Consider the following 22,432-nt stretch of genomic DNA (forward strand, 5'->3'; position numbering starts at 1 on the left):
AAGAGTCAAGTCTATCAGAGTTGATCAACACACAATGTTGTTGATGCTGTGTACAAAGTTCTCCTGGTTCTGCTCATCTCACTCAGCATCAGTTCATGTAAGTCCTCAAGAGAAGATTTTTAATAAAGTTTCAGCATGCAAAGTTTTCTACCAGATACTCACACTCTATTCTTAGTGTCCCTATCCCCACGCCCAACCCCTAATACTTTGGCCCTTCCAGATCTACACAACTTGACCACATAAAGTATATACCAGGAAAGCTAGTATCACAGGAAGACTAGTGGAGGTACATTAGCTTCCCATTCCCCAAAGTGTAATTGTTCCAAGTTTCCCAGGCAACCAGAAATCCCAAGTTTTTGCCCAATTTAACAAGTGTATGCATTCACTTTCAAACATTTTTGTTTCACTCTTATAAAACCTGGGTTTTATAACTACAAATTCTAATGAAATTACAAATTACTGGTGAAGATATCCTACCATAGAAAAACAAATTTTAAGGATTCCCTGGCATTTTACTTTAATTTCTCATTTAAATTACTATCACTACCCTCCCACTCAAAAATAAACTCACCAGTGACCAAATAAATGACACAGAGAAGGGTCAGGAAAACACAATAAAGCAAATAGTAATTACAAAATAAAAATTTTAATGATTCCTTAGCATCAAAAATCTCTCCTGATATAATACTCTTCTTTGCAGATTATTTCCCATTTATTGTTTACTAATATGTAAATGAGATACTATACCACAGAAGAAAATTCACTTAAGTCTGAAGAGTTGAACATTTTCTGCTAAGTCAAATTATATCTTCATTTTCAATATCACAAGCTTGTTACCAAGGAACGGTAATAAACCCTACAAATGTGAAACAAGTATCCCCAGCATTTAACCAATGAACTGAATGATATGTCCCTGATAAAAATGTGCTGTATTAGCAGGTGTTTAAAAACAAAATCAGAGGACACTTAAAATCAACACAAGAGGACACAAAAAAATCTATAGTGCTTCCTGTAATACATTTTCTCATCATTTCCCATTTTACACACTTAGCTTTGCTCAATGGATCGTGCAGCCTAGTGAACAATTCTTAAGTTTAAAGAATCAGATAAGTGTCAGGAAATCAATGACATAAAAAAAGAAAGAATAAATGATCAATAATTAGTAAGTCATCATTAATCCTAGGTTACTCAGTCAAGCTGTGAATGTTTATATATAGTTAAATTCATTAAGGAAAATAATTCTCATGAGAAAACTACAATTTCTATTAACTTTGTTTTTTCTTCTTTTTAAATTTTGGTCAAGCAAGTGAATAGTCTAGATAAATACAGCAAACCAATTTGTCTAAACCATTATTTTATACCCCTTTTTTAACCATTAAATTTCTGAGTCCATTTTTATATGGACATTTCTTAATGAGTCCTGAGTTTTAGGAAGTGATTCAACAAATGAACTTAACTTTGTTTCTTTGGAGATCTCAGGATTCATCTCATCAATTAAACTTTAATATCCGCAAATTACACAGTGAAAAACAGTTTGGTGGAATTTTAGTATCCACACACTGATTATAAAGGAAAATGGACTCAAATTCAGTACCAAATGTGATTAAAGAACAACCTGTACCACAACAGGTCATTATAAAGGTCACAATTTTCTAAGTTTTCTGGATATTAAAAACCATGAGGAAAATAAGAAAAGCAAAGAATTATGAGGCCTATATCTCCTTGGGGGGGGGGGAGGCAATGAGGGTTAAGTGACTTGCCCAAGGTCACACAGCTAGTAAGTGTCAAGTGACTGAAGGCAGATTTGAACTCAGGTCCTCCTGACTTCAGAGCTGGTGCTCTATCCACTGCACCACCTAGCTTCCCCTGCCTATATCTCCTTTTAACTATAGACAATACTGTGTTTTAATGAAGGTAAATACACTTCATAAAGGAGTCTCATGAAATATTCTGATGAGACCAAATCCTTTAGAAAGTAGAACTAGACTGAAGTGCTAGTGTCCAAGTTAGGGCTCTGTCTTCATTCCTGGTTTACTGTTCTTTCCACCCTGCAGCTCCTGTTGTGGAATTGTAAATGAATTGAAGCCTAGAGTCCACCAATGACTCAGATGATTCAACACAAGTATCACTGGCTCTATATTTGCCATCGTAGTCTAATAATGATATAGCTTTCAAACATTCAAGATAGTTTGGTAGTAATTAACCATTTTTACACATTTTACTGTCCATCCAGGAAAAAGTGGGGGAGTAATCTTACCCCGACCATGAAGCAAGCTATGAGCCTTTAAAATTCCGTCCAATGGGATGTCAAATGAAAGAGCTACTAGAATTTATAGGATGCCTTTTAAAATCTCTGATGGCAGTTACTTGGTTATCCAAAAATATCACCCCTTGGGAGCATTAAGCAGCCACAGCATCTAGGGACACCTGTGGGACCATTAACATCTAACTGCGCTAATAATGCTCTTTGTTTAACTCCCTGCTACCTGTATTCTTTTTCTCCCCTACTACGTCCCTCCTTCCTTATCTCGAGCAATCTGCATGTGTCCCCTGTAGTTCCTTATTACTTGAACAGCAAACGCATCATGGAATAGATTCTTTTAGGAAACATATTTCTACTCAGACATAATCATTTCGGTTTTTCTAAGGTGTTCAAAAAACCCCCAAAACCCCAAGTCCCTTGCTTCTCAGGATGCCCAGCCCTCTTTCATGACCTCTTTTCCAACCAATCAAAAATATGACTTGAAGAGCAACAGCCTCTAAAGAGTAATGGAGCCCTTTAAGTGAAACGTAAACTATTTAATGCACAGATATTTCCGAGCTCGACGACACTCAAGGAGGATGAAGAGGGGAGAGGAGCTGTCACCCAGCCGGGGCCGGAGCAGCTTTCAGGGACGCCCGCTTGCCGGCTGCACAGGAGGCGCCGGCAGCAGCTTCACATCAAAGCCCGGAAGAAGGGCTGGAGCTGATATGACAATCTGGGGAGGCGGGTGGCTGCTGGCCGAGGTGCGGAGATTACCTTGAGGCCTTTCACTGGCCGCAGCCGCTGTCCCGCACCAAAGCGGTCCCGCCGCCGCCGCCGCAGCAGCCGCTACTTACGCCGTCCTCGCACCCTGGTCCGGCTCGGAGCCCCCGGGGTCGGGCGGACCTTGGCCACTGGCCGGTGGGAAGCCAGCAGCTACGCGCCACAAGAATTGGGGGGTCACGGGCCTCGCCCGGGGCCCCGGGCTCCTCCAGACAGCGCCGGACCGGGAACCTGGGGGCCGGAGAAGTCACGGGAGCGCTGGGAGCGCGGTCAAGAGCAGGGGCTCTGGGTCGGCCCGCAGCGCCCGGGAGGGGAAGAGGAAGGTGGGGGGAGCGCTCGGCACGAGAGACGCAACTCCCCGCAGCGAAGGAGGGTGGGGGGCCCCGGCGCGGGGTGCAAAGGTGCGGGGAGGGGAACTTGTGCCGCGGCCGTTTCTGGGAGGAGCGGAGCAGGGGAGCACGGCACCCCTACACCCCAGGTCCCAGAAAGGAACCCAGCGGCTGCTCCCCGACCATTCCACGGCTCCCGTCACTTTTCTTTCCCCTCTGCCGCCCGCCCCCCAAACCCCCCACCCCCAGCAGAGGGCTGGGCCGCTAGGTGCTGCAGAAAGAGCTGGGGGGGGGCGGGGGGGCGAGGGCGCGGGCGGGAGAGAGAGGGAGCGAGGGAGCGCCCGTCGCCTTTCCGCCACCTCCGCCGCCACGGCGGGGGTCGGGGCCCGGGTCCGGCTCAGGCTCTGAGCGGCTGCAGGGGCCGCGCGCCGCGAGCATCCCGGGCCGGCGCGCGCGCGCGCGCGCGTGCGCGGCGCTCCCGTCCCCCCCCCCTCCTCCGGCGGGCTCCCTCCCTCCTCCCCACGCGTCGCGGTGTCCTCTCCCCAACGTTCCAGCCGCCCGTGCGCGCCTCCCCGCGCGCCACTCCGCCCGCTGGTTGGCGCCTCCGCCCGCGCTCCCGCCTCGCGCCCGCTCCCGCCCTTTGATTTTCCTCAGCAAAGTTGAGGGGGTGGGGGGGCTGGCCGGCGGCTCGGCCCCTCGCCGGTGGCCTCCGGTCCTCGGCACTGCCCTCGGCGCGCGGCCCCCCGCGCCGCCGCCCCCCTCAGGCCACCTCGGGAGCCCGCCGGGCGGGAAGGCCCAGCGGCGGCGGCCCCGCTCTTACCTGCCGGGAGTTGTTGGGTTTTTCTTTTTCTTTCTTCCTGCCTGCCTCCCCGCTCCGGGCCGGCTCGCGGCTCTCCTTCCTGCTGGGCGGGGAGGCGCGGAGCCGGGCGGGCGGCCGGGCCGGGCTGGGCTGCGCGGCGAGCGCGGCGCTGCTCTCCCCTCCCCGCCCCCTCCCTCCACCCCGCGCTCCGGCGGTGGCGGCGGCGGCGGCGGCGCTCCGCTCTCCGCCTCATTCCAATATGGCACGGCCACGCAGGGCGCATGCGCCCGCCGCCCCTCCGGCTCCCCCCACCCCACCCCCTGCGCTGGCTCCCCGATTCTAGCCGCCCTCGCCCCCATCATTGCCCATCCCTCGCCCCTCGCGTGGGTCTCTGCCCTGGCCTCGGCCTTCCCCCCTGCCACGTGCGCTGGGGCCAGCTTTGCACCCCGGGACTGGAACTCGCGACCCCTGCGGACCACCTCCCACCTCCCCACGCACACTGGCCCCGCAGTACGGGAGTGGGGGCACCCAGGGGCATGGAATGGACACACGGTCCTCATTTTATTTTCAGTTATTTATTTTTGACGTTTTTGCATCCCCTGCCCCTAGGAGCAGCTAACGAACCACTCCAGGTGCCGGTGCCACTGCGCCCGCTCCCCGAAACCCACCAGCTGGCCGGGACTCGCCCCTGCCCGGGCCGCCCGCTGCGCGCTGCCCCGGACGGCGCTGCACTTAGCGCCCCTTGGAAGCCCTGGCTCCCCAAGTACCGGGACACCCCGCCGCCCGAGTTTAAGAAAGTTGGGCGGAGGGGCACTGATGGATGCCCGGGGCGAAACCGACGGGAGTGGAAGCCGGGGACTCCCCCGTGGGAGCCATCGCCATTCCCCGCCCCTCCCCCCAGCGAATGACGAATTAAACCCCAGGAAGAGACGGCGCGCCCGGCAGCCCCTCGCTCTTTACCGCGGGCCCCAAGAGGCCGCGCATCTCCCCCCCGGCCCGAGGGGAGAAAGCGCGGCTCCAGATGGAGGCAAGACATGGGCTGTCGGGTCCGGAGCCCGGACGGGCCGCAGTGCGGGCGCACGCGGAAGGCGCGCTGTTGCCTCCTTTCCCCGGAGGGGGCTCGAGCTGACACAGCAGGTCCCCAGGAATCCCCGCCCTCGCTGTCCCGAGCCAGAGCCGCCGGCAGAGAAAGCCGCTGCTCCCACGAATCCCCGGAGCGCGGAGCCTGCGGGGGTCGCAGCTTCCCGAGGGAGCCGAGCGAGGCGCGCTCGAAAGCTTTGGGTTGGCCACACGTTCCCAGGCCTGCCCCGAGCCCCCCGGCCCCGCCCGGATGCCAACCATCCCTGCAGGCACGCCCAAGACCCAAGCCCCCACTTCTAGAAAGCAATCACTGACCAGCCCAATTGCGCGCCAAATTGGGCTTGCCCCCACCGAGTCTCGGTCCGAGTATGTTTACCGCGGGGAAACTCGTCCGGACGCCTCTGCTGGGTTAGCGGGTGTCAGCGCCTGGGCGAGGGACTGGGTGGCGCGAAGAGACTGCGCTGCCGCCTCCCCTCCCCTCCCCTCCCCGCTTCTCTACTGAGTTCCCAACACCCCCTCGGGAAAGCCCGCTGACCAAAGCCGGGGTGGGGGTGGGGGGTGCAAAAGCAGCCGGGGCTTCTCTGGGGAGAGTGGAAAATCCAGTGATGGGAAGACACCCCACACACTTTTCACTCCGCAGGCGAAAATTTTCATGTCACATACATGAAAATCCAGTTTTCCATAACAGAGAGAGTGGTTTTACAAAAAGGATTCCGGGTTCTATACAAAGCCCCCTGGTGTATTTAAAGCCAGTTTAATTCACACAGCCCCGGGAGGTAAAGGTCATACTTTTTAAACTTCAGCGACCTGGTCACTTGCCTGGCATTTTCAAATCTCCGGAGCACTAAATTTACATCTGAGAGAATAAGCTCTTAGGTTCCTTAGTGTCAAGTGTGTTCTAAACGGGGCTCACACCACAACTTTTTTTTTCTTTCACCTGTTCTTTCTCCAGCAATAATTACTACTTAAGGATAAAAAAGGTAAAAAAGTAACTGCTTAGCTTCAGAATCACAGAATATTAGAGCAGGGGCTCAAATCTTAAAACTGAGTTCCAGAGAGAGAAAAGGACTTGCCGCCCCCCCCCCCCCAGCCAAATCACACCCAATGAGTTAGGAGTAAGAACCCGAACCCAGGCCTTCGGAATCTTAGCCCCATGCTATTTCCACCATACCACTTAAGACTGGACTTTGCCAGACCTGGAACAAGTATGATGACCAGCAAAACTGTTCTCAGAAATAAACCAACAAACTGTAAAAGTACACTTCCCCTGTGCCTAAGTCTGTGCGGAACAGTGTAGAAAGCACAAAGAAGTAAGTCTGTGTGAACTGGTTGGAACTTAGCTCCTGTTCCACAATTACACTTTCTTGGATACACTTAAGATGCAACAGTGCCCTCTTGCTTGCTGGAATCCTTTTTGTCCAGGGTTGCCATTTTTCCCACCAGACAGTGGCCAAAATCCAGCCTGAAACACGAAGGAAAAAAGGACATTCAGGAAGGAGGAGACGCAGCAAAGTCATGTTGTTCCTCCATAAGTGAGTCCAATCCCAGCTAGTCCTTGAGGCCTGGGAGATCTTCCAGCAAATTTCAGTCAACTAGTCCATTCCCCTGCCTCCAAGAAAGACAAAAACACCTAGGAACTAAGTAAGTATTTCTTGCCTTTGTGCCTAATGATTTTCAGGGGAATACATGTCCTTTGTACTCTGTTTCTATGTTTAAGGACCTAGAAATTTCTTTTTAGCTATCCTGAATTCTTGCTTTGCTCCAATTGTCTTCCTACTCTTTTAGTTCTTAGAAGAGATAGGAAATAACTGAGTAACTTGCCTCCCAGTTGAAGAGAGGGGTGAAAAAGGCAAAACCGCAGTAACAGTGAAGCAAAACAAATTTCCATATTGTCCATGTCCAAAAATGTACATACATCTAATTGTGTAGATTTCATCCATTACCTCTCTCAAAAGTTGGGTGGCATATTTCCTCTAGAATCATGGTTGATCAGTCTTTCAAAATTGTTCCTTGTTAGAATGATGTTATAGCATATGTCCTTCTAGTTCTGCGCACTTCAATCTGCATCAGTTCATACAAGTTTTTCCAGGTTTCTCTGAAACTCATCATCATATCCTACCTCTATAATATTACATTACATTCATATGCCATAATTTTCTACCCATTCCCAGATTTATGGACACCCCATTAGTTTATACCAGTTCTTTACCAGTATGAAAAGAAATGCTACAAATATATTTGTACATAAAGGTTCTTTTCCTCTCTCTTTCATCTCTTTGGTGTACAGACCTAGAATTAGTGGCCTAGTATCAGTGAGTCAAAGGGTATACCCATTTTAATTTTAATTTGGGAGCATGTTTCAAATTGCTTTCCAGACTTGCTGGACCAAAATTTGCAGTTCCACTAACAGGGTATCAGAGTGGCTGTTTCCCTGCAGCCCCTCTATTTTTATCACTTTGCCAATTTGATGAGTGTAAAGTAGAATTTTAGAGTTGCTTTCATTTATATTCCTCTAGTAATCATTTGGAGCATTTTTTCCCATATGGCCAAAGATAACTTGGATTTCTTGAGAACCATCTATTCATATATTTTAATTGTTTATCAATTGGGATATGACTCTTCACAAACTCCTGAGTTTCCATCCTGCTCTAGAGCAGGGCATCCTAATTTTTTTTCTACTTTCGAGCCCTTTTTGCCCAAGAAATTTTTATTTGACTCCAAGTTTATAGCTGTATGAAATACATATACATAAGCATTTACTATAGCCAAATTCTTCGTGACCCCCACATGGAGACATGACCCCCAGTTTAGAAGCTAGTGCTAGGGAATACAGAAAAACCACATTTCTTTCCTTCCAAACCACTATTTGACTTGTATCCTGCTTTCATCTAAGTAACTAATAACTAATGATTTCCTAATATTCTAAGATTTGTGAAGTTATTTACATATATTATCTCATTTGATTCTCACTAAAATCCTATGAGGTTTTTGCTGCTATTATCCTCATTTTCCAGATGAAGGCCCAAAAAAAGTAAGTGACTTGTCCGGGTCACTCAGCTTGTCATTGTCTGAGGCTAGATTTGAATTCTGGTTTTCCTGATCCTATATCCGTTCCACTATTTAGTTATCTCCAGAAGCATGCTTAGTGAAAATCAGCCTCAATCAATCCAGGCAGGAATTTGGGCATCTTCCTAGATCCCCGGCTCCTGGGGGTTTTCCCCCTATGTTTCTACAAGTCTTTTTGCTTTCTTCAGACCAGTGTATGAATCACCACTTTCATTCGTTCCCTATCAGTTTCCCGAGGCCAAGGGCTCCGTTGTTTTTCATTTTTGTTTCCCTAGCAGAAGTTCAGGTTGCATACTAAGTGATTAATAAATGTTCCTTGAATTTAATCAGCTTACATGCCATAGCAGTTTCTTATGAGTTGGCCACAAGAGTTACCATAAGAATGCCAGAGGACTGAGCAGAACCAGCCTTGGGCATATACAGAGGATGATTTTGCAGTCACCTGCATGGAGTAGATGATGTTTGTCTTCCACTCTCTGGTATTATCAAGGAGAATTAAATATGGAAGAAGATTGATCTTCATGGCAAAAAGAGAAGGAGGATTTAAAGAGGCAAAGGAGAATCCTGACCTGTGCCAGGAAGTCAGAGGGCATGTGATTCAGCAGAAAAATGAAAGAAAAATAACAGAACACTTAGTGCTAAGGGAGAGAGATGAAGTGAAAACAGCTCTTTATCATCCAAGAAATGATATGGCTCCTTCATAGGGCTCACATCAGGGGGAAAAAAAAATCAAAGCTTAAAACTGGAAGGGACTTTAGAAGCCATTGAGTCCAATCACTTCATTTTATAGATATATGGGGGGCAGCTAGGTGGCGCAGTGGATAAAGCACTGGCCTTTGATTCAGGAGGACCTGAGTTCCAATCCAGCCTCAGACACTTGACACTTACTAGCTGTGACCTTGGGCAAGTCACTTAACCCCAATTGTCTCACACAAAAAAAGAGATGAGTCTTCCTGATTCCAAGCCCAGTGCTCTATTCATTTTGCCACCTAGCTGTCCACCACTTGAGATTAGGTGACATAAATTTATAGTGGTCTCAGCACCATTAAAGACATCTTTCAATTCCATTCATCAGTACTTGATAAGGATAAAAGGAGGGGGCAGCTAGGTTGCACAGTGGATAAAGCACTGATCCTGGATTCAGGAGTACCTGAGTTCAAATCCGGCCTCAGACTCTTGACACTTACTAGCTGTGTGACCCTGGGCAAGTCACTTAACCCTCATTGCCCTAAAAAAAAAAAAGAAAAGAAAAGAAATTATTCACTCAAGTCAAGATCTGGATGTAGGAGACTATAGACAGCACAGGATTGAAGACCTTGAAAAGTACTGACGATGGAGGAATTAGATGTCCAGATGAGAGTGAATAGCATTAGGAAATATGAAGCACAGAAATGGAATAATGGAAAATTATCAATCATGTAGAAGGTGAGGCTTGAGCTCAGTCTTTTTTTTTTTTTGTGGGTCAATGAGGGTTAAGTGACTTGCCCAAGGTCACACAACTAATAAGTGTCAAATGTCTGAGGCCAAATTTGAATTCAGGTCCTCCAGAATCCAGGGCCAGTGCTTTATCCACTACACCACCTAGCTGCCCTTCAGCTCAGTCTTGAAAGAAATTAGGGATGTAAAGAGACAGAGGTGAGGATGCACAGGGAATCACCAAGGCAAATACATGGAACCAGGAAATGGAAGCGCATGTATAACCAACAATAAGAAGTCCAATTAAATATGTGGGGAACACAATTCCCCAGTTGATGGGAATTATGAAAGGCTCTTAGAAGCAGTAGTGAGCCACTAGAATTTATTAAGTAGAGGAGCGGCATGATCAAAGGATTAGAGACTTAGAGATAGAGGGAACTTTGAAGTGATCTGGTCCAACCTTCTTTACACTTGAGGAAACTGAAGTTCAGTGCGCTGTAGTGACTTGCCCAAGGAAATAGGTAATACCTGATAGTACCTGGATTTGAACCTAGGTACTCTGACTTCAAATCTCGTCTAGATTTGTAAATAAATCCTTTAGTTCAGCCACAAAGGATGCCTCAAGGACAGGAATTAGTTTTTCATTTTGTCTTTATATCCCCATTGTCTCCCAAAGTGTCTTGTATATAGTGTGTGCTTAATAAATGCTTGTTGGGGTTTTTTTTTTAATTGTTATATGTAATTTTGTTAGTTTGTTGTACTGGGGATGGAGCACACACAAACCTGTCCTAACTGCTTGCTTCCAGCTGATGATGTGTGTATCAGTGAAGAAAGGACTTGGCCCTGCAAAACGTGGGTGGTCTCTTGGTCCTCTACTTTGACCCATGACAGTGGAAGGGGGTAGGGTGCTTTATCAAATAAACTGAGTTTGTGGTTCTTTCTCTTTCACAGACATCCCAAGACTTGTGACAAGTTATTTATATCACCCTTGAGAGATAGGGGAAGACTGCCCTTGTCCCCACACTGACAACAAGCTGCTCCCATGTGGCAGCTAGAGCTGTGGTGATCAACTAGGTGTACTTGAGTCTAGGCCCCTGACTGCCTCTCTTAATATCCCTTCTCTGAGCATAGGTGTCTGAACATCAATCTTGAGATGCAAGTATCCAGGCTTGGAAGCAAAATTGGGAATTCAAAACAGTCAGAGTTTCTGAGTCCACTGATCAGAGATGTCTGATAACAGAGGAAGTCTGCATTGAAGAGGATATCAATGACAGGGGAGGAGCTTAACCCCTGACCTGGCTTGAAGAAGACAGAGACCTGAAGAGAATTGTTTGAACACAGCAAAATGAAGGGAAAATGTAAAAATGCCTATTCAGAGGTCCTGAAAAATGTTTTGTTTTGTTATATGTACCAGTGGTTTTAAATTTTAATTTCCTGGGAGAGTAAAGTTATATTTATAGTATCCTGTTTAAATTTTCTATCAATTCATGTTTCTGGATCATTGTATTAAGCAATTATTTTGTATGGAGGAAATAAATATCTATCCCATACCTGTATCACATTTTAAGTTGAGTACTTTTCTACTGCTTCCTTTAGAGACACTTTCAACATGAGCCAAACCTAAGCTTTAAGCAATTTTCCTTGGGATATAGGTATAAAGAGCCTAAGAGTGTGAGAAAAAAGGAAGACTTTCTCATTAGAGACCAGATTCCTTCAGAACTAAACCTAATCAATGCATACATGGGTCCAAAGCAGAGGGCCCCTTAGTACAGAAGGAGAAGACACAATACTCCTGGTATGCTCCATATTTTCATCAAATAAAATTAAGAATAAAAAATATTATAACATATCTTATAGTACACATAATATAATAATGATATTTTCTGATGCAATTTAGATCAGATTTTCTGATAAAATCCTTAACACTGTTCATATTTATAACATAAGATAATCATCATTTTTTTTTTTTTAGTGAGGCAATTGGGGTTAAGTGACTTGCCCAGGGTCACACAGCTAGTAAGTGTTAAGTGTCTGAGGCCAGATTTGAACTCAGGTACTCCTGATTCCAGGGCCGATGCTCTATCCACTGCACCACCTAGCTGCCCCCATCATTATATTAAAGTGACAAATGAGCTAGTTTTCCAACCCAGAGTTTCTCAGACCATAGTGTCACTGATGATACTACTACTTGGGATACTTTTTGACTACTGATTGAGATTGAGATTTTGCCTATATAATAGCTATAGCAGAAAACTTCATTTCACATGAATAAGAAGTTACAGAGAGTAGTCTTTATTTGTTCATAGTCAAAACATAATAAATGGCATTTTCTTCCTTTAGCTCAAATATCTTTCAAAATACTTTGGTACAAAAAAAAAAGTCAGCATGTTACCCAATGCTTGGCACACAGAAAATGCTTGATGGATGCTCTATCTTCCCACCTAGCTCCCTAGCAACCTAATATAAGTGCCCTATGCTCTGCCCCTATGTTGCCAAGAAATTTTACAAAGAACCTCTTTTAATTGGAAACAGTCCTACAAAGCAAACTCAGTGGTGTTTCCTCTCTATCAATAATAGTACTTATGAATCCCAGTGATAAGAATAGTGGTGTGGTTTCTGAATTTAGGCATCTAACTGTGTTTCTGTATTTCTACTAGTTCAACCATCTTTATTATCTTTGTACTAAGATTAGGTCCTCCGGGGCATAGTCTCTTCAAGCCAATTACAGATTTATCCATCACAAAAGGATGTTATTTCACTTTTTAAAAATAGACAGTAGGGGCAGCTAGGTGGCGAAGCACATAGAGCACCAGCCCTGGATTCAGGAGGACCTGAGTTCAAATCCGGCCTCAGACACTTAATAATTACTACCTGTGTGGCCATGGGCAAGTCACTTAACCCCAATTGCCTCACCAAAAAAAAGAAAAAAACAAAAACAAAAAAAATAGACAGTAAAGGGGACAGCTAGGTGGCGCAGTGGTTAAAGCACCGGCTCTGGATTCAGGAGTACCTGAGTTCAAATCCAGCCTCAGACACTTGACACTAGCTGTGTGACCCTGGGAAAGTCACTTAACCCTCATTGCCCCACCAAAAAAAAAAAATAGACAGTAAAAAAGGAATAAAGTTTAATTATGAAAAGTTTTGAATGATTACAACTATTATTGAAGTAATTCAATTTTATCCAAGTTGCAAATTGGATTTTTTAAAAAATCAACTTAAATACATTGTACTTAGCAAAATTATTGACTTTGAAAAATACACCAGATGCTATGATATTTTCAATCTCCAAATAACTGCTTAACTTCAGATTTACACACTTCATGTTCAAATTAAGCAGTGTGGCAATTCAACTTACCTATATCGTGAACCTATGTTGACTACCAAATATAACCAGTACTCCCAGGGTACTTACCGAGATTTGACCTTGTTTGCACATTATCTTATTAAATAATCCCTGCGCCATTTTCACTGCCAGTTAGAGGGAAGTCAGTGTTAGTCTTGTTTTTGTTTACTTTGATCTGAACTTTATTTTCATTGAAAAAATTATGCATTTAGAGAAGAGTTTTAAAATATCCTCAAACTGTCCAGTAACTTAATATACACTTCATACCACCTTCATCCTGGAGGGTAGAGCGCATCTCATCATTTATGGAGTGGGAGTGGGAAACTGCAATAAGGTTTAGAGGAGAAAGAGACACAGAGAGATGGTTGGAGGCTATGGGGTGCTAAAGTAGCCAATTAATGACCTGAGAATTAACTATACGGTAGTCTCTGCTGCCTTCTCAGAGGATTTGTCAAGTTTAATGATTTGTCAAGTTGTTCAAACTGTGTTTTCAAAGAGGACCAATGACATCACAGAATGATGTTTTAAGTGAGACAGAGTTGCACAAAGTCATCAGCCCCACTCTGTCTTCCAGTTTTTGAAGTCCAGCGGCAAGACAAAAGTCAAGACGAGTAGTAATGGCCTGAGATGCAGTGGATGACCTTCGAATCTTCAATGTCTGACCAAGCTCTAAGTGCTCCCCAGTGCCTGCTTCAGCTACCCTTATGGTCATTGGAACAAATTGTTCGAAGAAGGAGGAAAATTGGGGCAGCTACATGGCACAGTAGATAGAGCACCGGCCCTGGATTCAGGAGAACCCGAGTTCAAATTCTACCTCAGACACAACACTTACTAGCTGTGTGACCCTGGGCAAGTCACTTAACCCCAATTGCCCCGCAAAAGAAAGAAAGGAAGGAAGGAAGAAAGGAAGGAAGGAAGGAAGGAAGGAAGGAAAGAAGGAAGGAAGGAAGGAAGGAAGGAAGGAAGGAAGGAAGGAAGGAAGGAAGGAAGGAAGGAAGGAAGGAAGGAAGGAAGGAAGGAAGGAAGGAAGGAAGGAAGGAAGGAGGAAAATTGTTCCATAGAGGGATGTCTTCACATGCTTGAAGTAGACATCCCCCTAATTCACCGACAGATTTAAGACCTGTCCATTATCTTCAACCTGGTTTATAGCCTGCATGCTGAGATGGTTTTTACCAAGTGAAGCCTCTGTGTATTTCACAGCTTCTTGATTCCACAGGTAAGAGTTGGTTGTCAGGTGGACACCAAAAGTGGATAAGCATCCCCTAAAAGATCTTGGCAAGCCCTCAGACCAGAGGTTCTAGTCCTTCCCTGATAAGCTTAAGAAAAACCACAATTGTAGCTTGAAGAATAACAATAGAAGTAGCCTTTAATATGACTTATAGGGAGGAAATAACTTATGCCTTACACACTTAATAAATGCTTGTAGAACTGGATCATGTGAAACTATGTAAGAACCGAAGAGCAAAATCATAGTAGGGAGCATTTGGGCAGAGATCAACAAAAGCTGAAACCAAAACAGTGTTGTCATAGAAGCATGCCATTTGTATAGCCAGTGGTGTCAAACTCAAATAGAAACAGATCCCTGCTGTCCTCATCGTACTGAGAAAACCACAAATTAACATCATCTGAGTTGTCTTTTTGTTTAATATTATTATTATATTTTTATTTATTTTATTAAACACTTCTCAAGTATATTTTAATTTGGTTCAGGTCACATGGGAATTTGGGGGGCTGTCTGTGGTTTTGGACTGAGAGTTTGACACCTCTGAACATGGACTACCTACACAGGAGTAAGTAAATGAGGGATTTAGTAAACGTAAGCCTGGTATGGTGGCATAATATAATATTGACAGGAAATTCCAATTACCTGGCTTTCTGGAGAATTCTTGCTCTCTCCAGCCAAGACAGAATCGATGACAATTTCTTGGCTTACCTTAACAATCATTTCATCTTTCAAAAGGTTGAAGAAGAGCTGATTCTGATCCACAAGAAGGAATTGGCTGCTAAAGCTAAAATGACAGGAACTTTGGGGAAAAGTAGCTACTTTGGCTTAGAATTTGTGATAGAGAAGTAGAGGAAAATAAAAAAGATAAGATAAGATTAACAAAAGGGGGGCAGCTAGTTGGTGCAGTGGATAGAGCACCTATCCTGGATTCAGGAGGGCCTGAGTTCAAATTTGACCTCAGACACTTGACACTTACTAGTTGTGTGACCCTGGGCAAGTCACCTAACCCTCATTGCCCCCCCCAAATGATAGAGGAGAGGAAAGCTTATGATCACCTGACCACTCTAGGAAGCAGACTTCAAATGTTTTTAAAGAAAGCATAGGTAGAATTTCAGAGACAAAATTCCCAAAGAGAAAGTTGGCCTCAGAGGGATAAGGAGTTCTCAAGAATGAAGTTCTGAAGACCCAAAGAGAAATAATATTAAAGAAAAACAAAAATAAGAGTTATCTAAAGAGAGAGTTTAGCACAGGAAAAATCAAATAATTCAGCTTTTTAAAAGAGATTTGTTGGGCAGCTAGGTGGTGCAGTGGATAAAGCACTGGCCCTGGATCCAGAAGTACCTGAGTTCAAATCCGGCCTCAGACACTTGACACTTACTAGCTGTGTGACACTGGGCAAGCCACTTAACCCCCATAGCCCCGCAAAAAAAAAAAAAAGAAGAAGAAAGAAAGAAAAGAGATTTGTTATTTAAGCCATAATAATTTCCTGATTTACCTCCTCCTGACCCTGCATTGAATTTGCCCTTGTAACAAAAGAAAAATAGTTAAGCAAACCTGGCCTACAAAACAACCATTCTGAAAGCACATGCCTGTAATTCCCACTACCTTTCCACCAAGAGAAGCGATGTGTATTTCATCATTCACTCTCCTAGCATGAGAATGGTTATTGTTTGTAGTGTGAGTTCAGCTGCCCTAAGCTTTGTGTTCATTAATATGATTGTAAATGTAGTCATTATTTCTTCTTTTTTTCTTTTTTGTTTTGTGGGACAGTGAGGGTTAAATGACTTGCCCAGGGTCACACAGCTAGTAAGTGTCAAGTGTCTGAGGCTGGATTTGAACTCAGGTCCTCCTGAATCCAGAGCCGGTGCTTTATCCACTGTGCCACCTAGCTGCCCCCCAATGCAGTCATTTTTTACATTGTTCTCCTGGTCCTGATTGTTTCACTCTGCATCAGTTCATATGCCAACTTAGATTTCAAAAGATGTGCAGAAGATGTAAGCGAGGACAGGTAATGGAGATGACTGCTAAAGGGCAGCTTGGTTCTGTGACTATAGCAACAGCAGCTCTATAACTTTGGATGCTATGAGACTTACAACTAGTGATAAAGAAAGAAGAAGAGGGTTTGGGTTTGTTGTTTGCTTTTTAGCTATATTGAGTGGGGAGTAATGGAGAACCAAAGAAAGGATTGTACCACAACAATGATAATGGATGGCAACAAGAAGACAGGACTCCATAACTCTTAGGGTTTTTGGTTGTTGGGAGGGTTTTTCCATTTCCTTTAGAATAATCTTTGGGCTGGAAAGGACTGAACAAAAATGGCTAATAGGGAACCACTATTCAAGATAAATAAGGAGATAGACTGATCTTGATGAATTCATCACCAGAAAAACATGAACAACATCCCAAGATGGACATCCTGGCAAAATTCTATTATTAAAGGGATGGTAAGTTAACATCCAGAAAAGGAAGCAATAGAGAACAAGTCTTAATAGACTAGCTTTGTGTCTTTTTCTAACTAGTACAACAGGGGAATACTAAAGAAAACTAGTTTGCCTAGTTTTTACCAAAACAGAGCCTCCAGGACTGTGTTTTAAGGTAACATGAAGAGATGTAGACCAGATAACAATAGGCAGGTAATTCAGAACTGGTTGAATGGATAGATTCAAAGAGTATAGTTATCCCTTCCACATTGCGACTTCCCCCATTGTGGTACTGATATATTTCAGGTCGGCCCAAGAAATTAAATGGGAATTTGGGCGGGGGGATTTTGCAGAAGCTGCAGACACAAAGGCCAGCAGACATCACAGAAAGTTTAGACACTCAAAAATACATAAAATATATGTATAGTATTAGATAATATCAACCCACATTTTACAATAAGGTACTCCAAACACCGTATAAAAGAAAAAGAAAAAAATCAGACTTCTCTAGTGTGAAGGGAAGGCCCAAAAAATTTACTAGGATTTTCCAGATCACAGGGATGCCATGCTCCTAACCCCTAAGATGTGGAAGGGATAACTATAATCACTAATGATTTGATATCAACTTGAAATGGTTCTCCTAGAGTGACCCTAAGGATCCATCCTCGATCCTATGGATCAAGGAAAACAATATAAAAATATGACTACATTTTTATCAATGGATAGCTACAAAGAGTTGCTCTCTGGGCCAGGGAAACCTGAGTTCAAATCCCACTTCTAACATATACAGGCTGTGTGACCCTGAGAAAGTCCCTTAACCTCTCAGTGCTCTAAGCAACGCTGAAACCATAACTTGCAGAGAAGATGCTCTCCTGAAATGGTAGAGAAAATTTCCTTGTCAAGGAGTTCCCTCTATCAGTGAAAAAATAGCAGGTCCACTCCCTATCCCTATCTATCACTATCAATGATGTGGGAAAAGCATATATGTCATATTCATTGGATTAACAGGTGCCACAAAGCCCAGAGGGATAGCTTATATGTTGGAAGACAAAATCAGGATCCAAAAATATTTTGACAAGGTAGAACATTGTGCCAAATCTAATAAAATGGAATGTGATGGGGTTAAGCATCAAATGTCCTGTGAAAGAGAGCTGAGATGACATTCTCTTTAACAATACTATATCTATACTTGATTCAAAACAGTTAACTTCACAAGTATAAGATGGGGGAGGCATAAGTAGAAACCAGCAAATCTGAAAAATATCTGGAGGTTTTTAGGGCCTATAAATGAAATATGATTCAATAGTGTGATTTAGTAGCCCTTCAAAAGCCTAATGCTATCTTGTTATGTTAAGAGAGGCATTGTGGTTCCTATGTGTACAAAAATATTTATAGCAGCCCTTTTTTTTTTACATATAAGGTATTTTATTTTTTCTGTTACATGTAAAGATAGTTCTCAACTTTTGTTTATACAAGCTTTACAATTTCAGATTTTTCTCCCTCCCTCCTCCCGCTCCCTCTTCCCTCCCCTAGACAGCAGGTAATCTGATATAGGTTATATCTATATGTCTATATACATACACATATATATACACACACACATATATATATATCCATAATAACATTAATCCTATTTCTGCATTAATCCTGTTATAAGAGAAAAAATCAGGGCAGTAATGCAAAACCTCAAAATAGAAAAAAAAAAACCAACAACAGCACCCAAAACAAAAGAAATAGTATGGTTCAATCAGCTTCTATACTCCACAGTTCTTTTCTTTTTTTTTTTTTCTTGGATTTGGAGATCCTCTTCTATCATGAGTTCCCTGGAACTCTTCTGTACCATTGCATTGGTGAGAAGAATATAGTCCATCACAGTAGGTCAACACTCAACGTTGATGATACTGTGTACAATGTTCTTCTGGTTCTGCTCATCTCACTCATCATCAGCTCACGTAAGACCCTCCAGGTTTCTCTGAATTCCTCCTGCTCATCATTTCTTACAGCACAATAGTATTCCGTTGTATTCATATACCACAACTTGTCCAGCCATTCCCCAATTGATGGGCACCCCCTCAACTTCCAATTCCTTGCTACCACGTAAAGAGCAGCTATAAATATTTTTGTACATGTGGGTCCCTTTCCCCTTTCCATGATTTCTTTGGGAAAAAGACCTAAAAGTGGAATTGCTGGGTCAAAGGGTATGCACAGCTTTATCGCCCTTTGGGCATAATTCCAAATTTATAGCAGCCCTTTTTTATACTAGGGGCAAAGAAAAAGAAACTAAAGGGTTAGATCTCAACCAAAGAATGGTTGAAAAATTATGGCATATGAATATAATGGGATGCTTTTGTGCTATAAGAAATGAATAACAAAATGTTTTTTGAAAAACCTAGAATGGATGAAGCGATGTGGAGTGAAATAAGCAGAACCAGGAGAACAATTCATACTTTAACATTAACATTGAAAAAATAATTTTAAAAGACTTAAGAATTCTGATCAGTGCAATGATCAGTGCAATAATTCCAAAGGACCAATGGTGAAAATGCAACAACCCATCTCCTGAAAGAGAGGTGATGAATTTAATGCAGAATGAAACACACATCTTTGGAAATGGTCAATATGAAGATCTGTTTTGCACGACTATACATATTTGGTCAAATAAAGGATTCTTTTTCTCCCCCCACCACCAGTGATTGGGGGAAGAGGGGAATAAAAGCTTGATATTTGGGGAAAATTTTTAAATTAAAAATAAAAAGGTGTTGTGTCCAGAAAGAGGGAGGTGATAGTCCTACTTTATTCTCCCCTAGTCATACCACATCTGAAATATTATGTTCCATTCTGGGAACCATATTTTAGTGTACAAAGATTATTTAACTCTTCTAACCCACATACAAACTAGCTTGTCTTACTACATCTCCCTCTCAAGATTCTACTGCTCCCCCTGAAGAATTTTTGTAGAATTTTTCTAATGCCAAAAGCTCAAACCACTATCTGATATTTACACTACAATATAATTGATTAGCAAGCCAATTTCATTTAACCTACTGACATCTTTACTATATAAAAAATAACCAATTAATATAAATTAGCTTTTATAAAGGGATATTTACTGAAAAGATATAACAAGAACAGAGGTACAAACATTCCCACCTTCCTCCCCACTCTCTGTACCCGCCCCCAACACCAACAACAAAACAACTGGAAACACCTTCTTCTCCTTGGGCAGAGTAGACTCAAACTTGACCTGATTCTACAAACATTTTTCTGCTCCAGTTCACCCTGAGTTCTGGGTGTGGCATAGTCAATGGCTAATTTACTCCCTTGCTTGCAGAACATAGCATCTCATCTACCAGATAAATTCATGGCTAGGCTGCCAAGTGGGTCGCTCAAGCCTAGCTCCTTCCAAGGCTTGGCTTCTGGACCTCTGGTGGCTCTTTCAAACTTTTGAAGCTCCTAGTGTTTTAGCTTCACTCTTCTGACTCCAATATGTCTTCACCTAATATCAGGAAAGAATAAACAATAGGAAAAGAAGAAAAATCAGAATCATGTATTCACAGGACACACAGTATCGCAGGTGGGAAGGACCAAAGGCTTCTCTCCCTACTCGGAGACTTCAGGATTTCTTCCTTCATTTGCCACCCGAGAGAGAGAGAGAGAGAGAGAGAGAGAGAGAGAGAGAGAGAGAGAGAGAGAGAGAGAGAGAGAGAGAGAGAGAGAGAGATCAGTTTGACCTGTTCATCCCTCTGTTTATATACATTTGATTCCTGCTCAACAGCTAGTTAAAAGCTTCTCTATATTATGTAGTGGGCAGACAGGAAAGAATCACAGAATTCCTCCCCCTGCTGTGAACTGAGGGCAGAGTCCCTCCATTATTCATCATTACATATTTTCAGAATCAGGGGGCAGCTAGATGGCGCAGTGAATAGAGCACCGGCCCTGGATTCAGGAGTACCTGAGTTCAAATCCGGCCTCAGACACTTAACACTTACTAGCTGTGTGACCCTGGGCAAGTCACTTAACCCCAATTGCCCCTCAGAAAAAAAAACAACACACAGAATCAGGCTTGCTAAGCCCCTCCTTAGGTTGGCAACAAGCAGAGAGGATACATTGCACATGCTCTGAGGGCTGAGACCCCACCGGTCAGTGCCCTATTATATTAAGAATGATAGGGGGCAGCTAGGTGGTACAGTGGATAAAGCACTGGCCCTGGATTCAGGAGGACCTGAGTTCAAATCCGACCTCAGGCACTTGACACTTACTAGCTGTGTGACTCTGGGCAAGTCACTTAACCATCATTGCCCTGAAAAAAAGGGGAAAAAAGGAAGAATGATATCAAAGTGTAGGGCTTCTATAGGAGAGTGTCCAGGAATGCAAAGGATGTCAGGATCATAGCACATGAGGACTGGTCAAAGGAATTGAAAATGTTTCACCTAGAGAAGAGAGATTAAGCAAGAAATAACTGTCTGTAAGTGTTTGAAGGGCTTTCCTGTAAAAGAGAGATTAGATTTGCCCTGCTTGGCCCCAGCAGGCAGAATTGGGAGCAAAAGGTGAAAGTTGCAGACAAGTAGATTTTGGCCCAATGTAGGGCAATCCCCAAATGGAGTGGGCTGCCTGAGAAAGGGAAGGACTCTGTCTTACTTGAGGTCTTCTGGTGAAGGCAGAACTTTATAGGGGATATTTTTGTTCAAGTATAGATTGGCCTTGATGCCCAGGCCACTGATGTCCCTCTGAGATTCTGTGATCCTGTGATTTGGGCAATATGAGTTGAAAGAAAAGCCCTCGTATAGTTAGTTGTGTTTGGGTTGGGAAGCAAAAAAGGACATAGGAAGAATGTCTGGGCATGGCAGACCTGTACTGCCACTCCCTCTTATGTTGCCTAGAAAAGTGTAGCTAGCACACAGATCACCAGACAAGTCTTTGGTTTCTGAACTTTCAGAAGCTCAGAGCCCTTCTGAAGGATACAGAGTTAAAAGCACAGCCTCAGGCAGCTAGGTGGCACAGTGGATAAAGCACCAGCCCTGGATTCAGGAGCACCTGAGTTCAAATCCAGCCTCAGACACTTGACACTTACTAGCTGTGTGACCCTGGGCAAGTCACTTAACCCTCATTGCCCCACCAAAAAAAAAAAAAAGAAAGAAAAGAAAAGAACTTGTGGGTATACCATTCACCTTTCTGCAGACCATCACAGCTAGCCAAACCCTTCACATTTCACCCTCCTTTACCCTGAATATAAAGTTCTAGAAAGCACACTGCACTGGGACTCAGGAAACCTGGAGTGAAGTCCTGGATCCACCGTGGTGTTGACTGCAAACTCACCTAGTCGGCTCTATCTAGCAGCCCCACACCAGATCATGCTTCACATTTCATTTGACTACCCACCCAATCCCATCTTGCCATCTGCCTGGCCACAACACAAACACCTGCCCCCAGTGTTCTGCCTCTTGCTCTGAGCACAGTAATCAAATCAATCGTAGCATTGTTTCTGTAAAGAATATGTTAGTTGACTGACCTGTGGATCATTTCACCATCCTTGTAATTCACCAGACCAAAACTCTTCTCTGACTGCGACTTTTCTATGTGTTATCTCTCCCTATTAGAATGTAAGCTTACTGTCTTACCTTTGTATTAGTATTCCTGGGGTTATTCCAGTGCCTATAACATACTAATGTTTAATGTTTAATAAATGCTTTTCATTCATTCACTCATTCACTCACTTATTCATTCATTCA

General features: G+C 43.8%; 1 protein-coding gene across 4 annotated transcripts in view; it reads right to left on the bottom strand.

The window, feature by feature from the left end:
* Positions 1-5,754, bottom strand: part of SFMBT1 (Scm like with four mbt domains 1) — a 182,305-nt gene extending 176,551 nt beyond the window's left edge. For 2 of the 4 annotated variants that reach the window (XM_043985588.1, XM_043985604.1), the window contains exon 1: positions 4,175-4,334. The gene's annotated coding sequence lies outside the window, so the exon portion shown is untranslated. Of the gene's footprint in view, positions 1-3,019; positions 3,568-4,174; positions 4,335-5,548 lie in introns of those variants that run through there. The other 2 variants (XM_043985613.1, XM_043985596.1) reach the window with 2 other exon arrangements.
* Between the last annotated feature and the right edge of the window lie 16,678 nt (positions 5,755-22,432).

Source organism: Dromiciops gliroides, chromosome 1 (genome assembly GCF_019393635.1).
Source record: "Dromiciops gliroides isolate mDroGli1 chromosome 1, mDroGli1.pri, whole genome shotgun sequence".
In the NCBI taxonomy this organism is placed as follows: domain Eukaryota; kingdom Metazoa; phylum Chordata; class Mammalia; order Microbiotheria; family Microbiotheriidae; genus Dromiciops; species Dromiciops gliroides.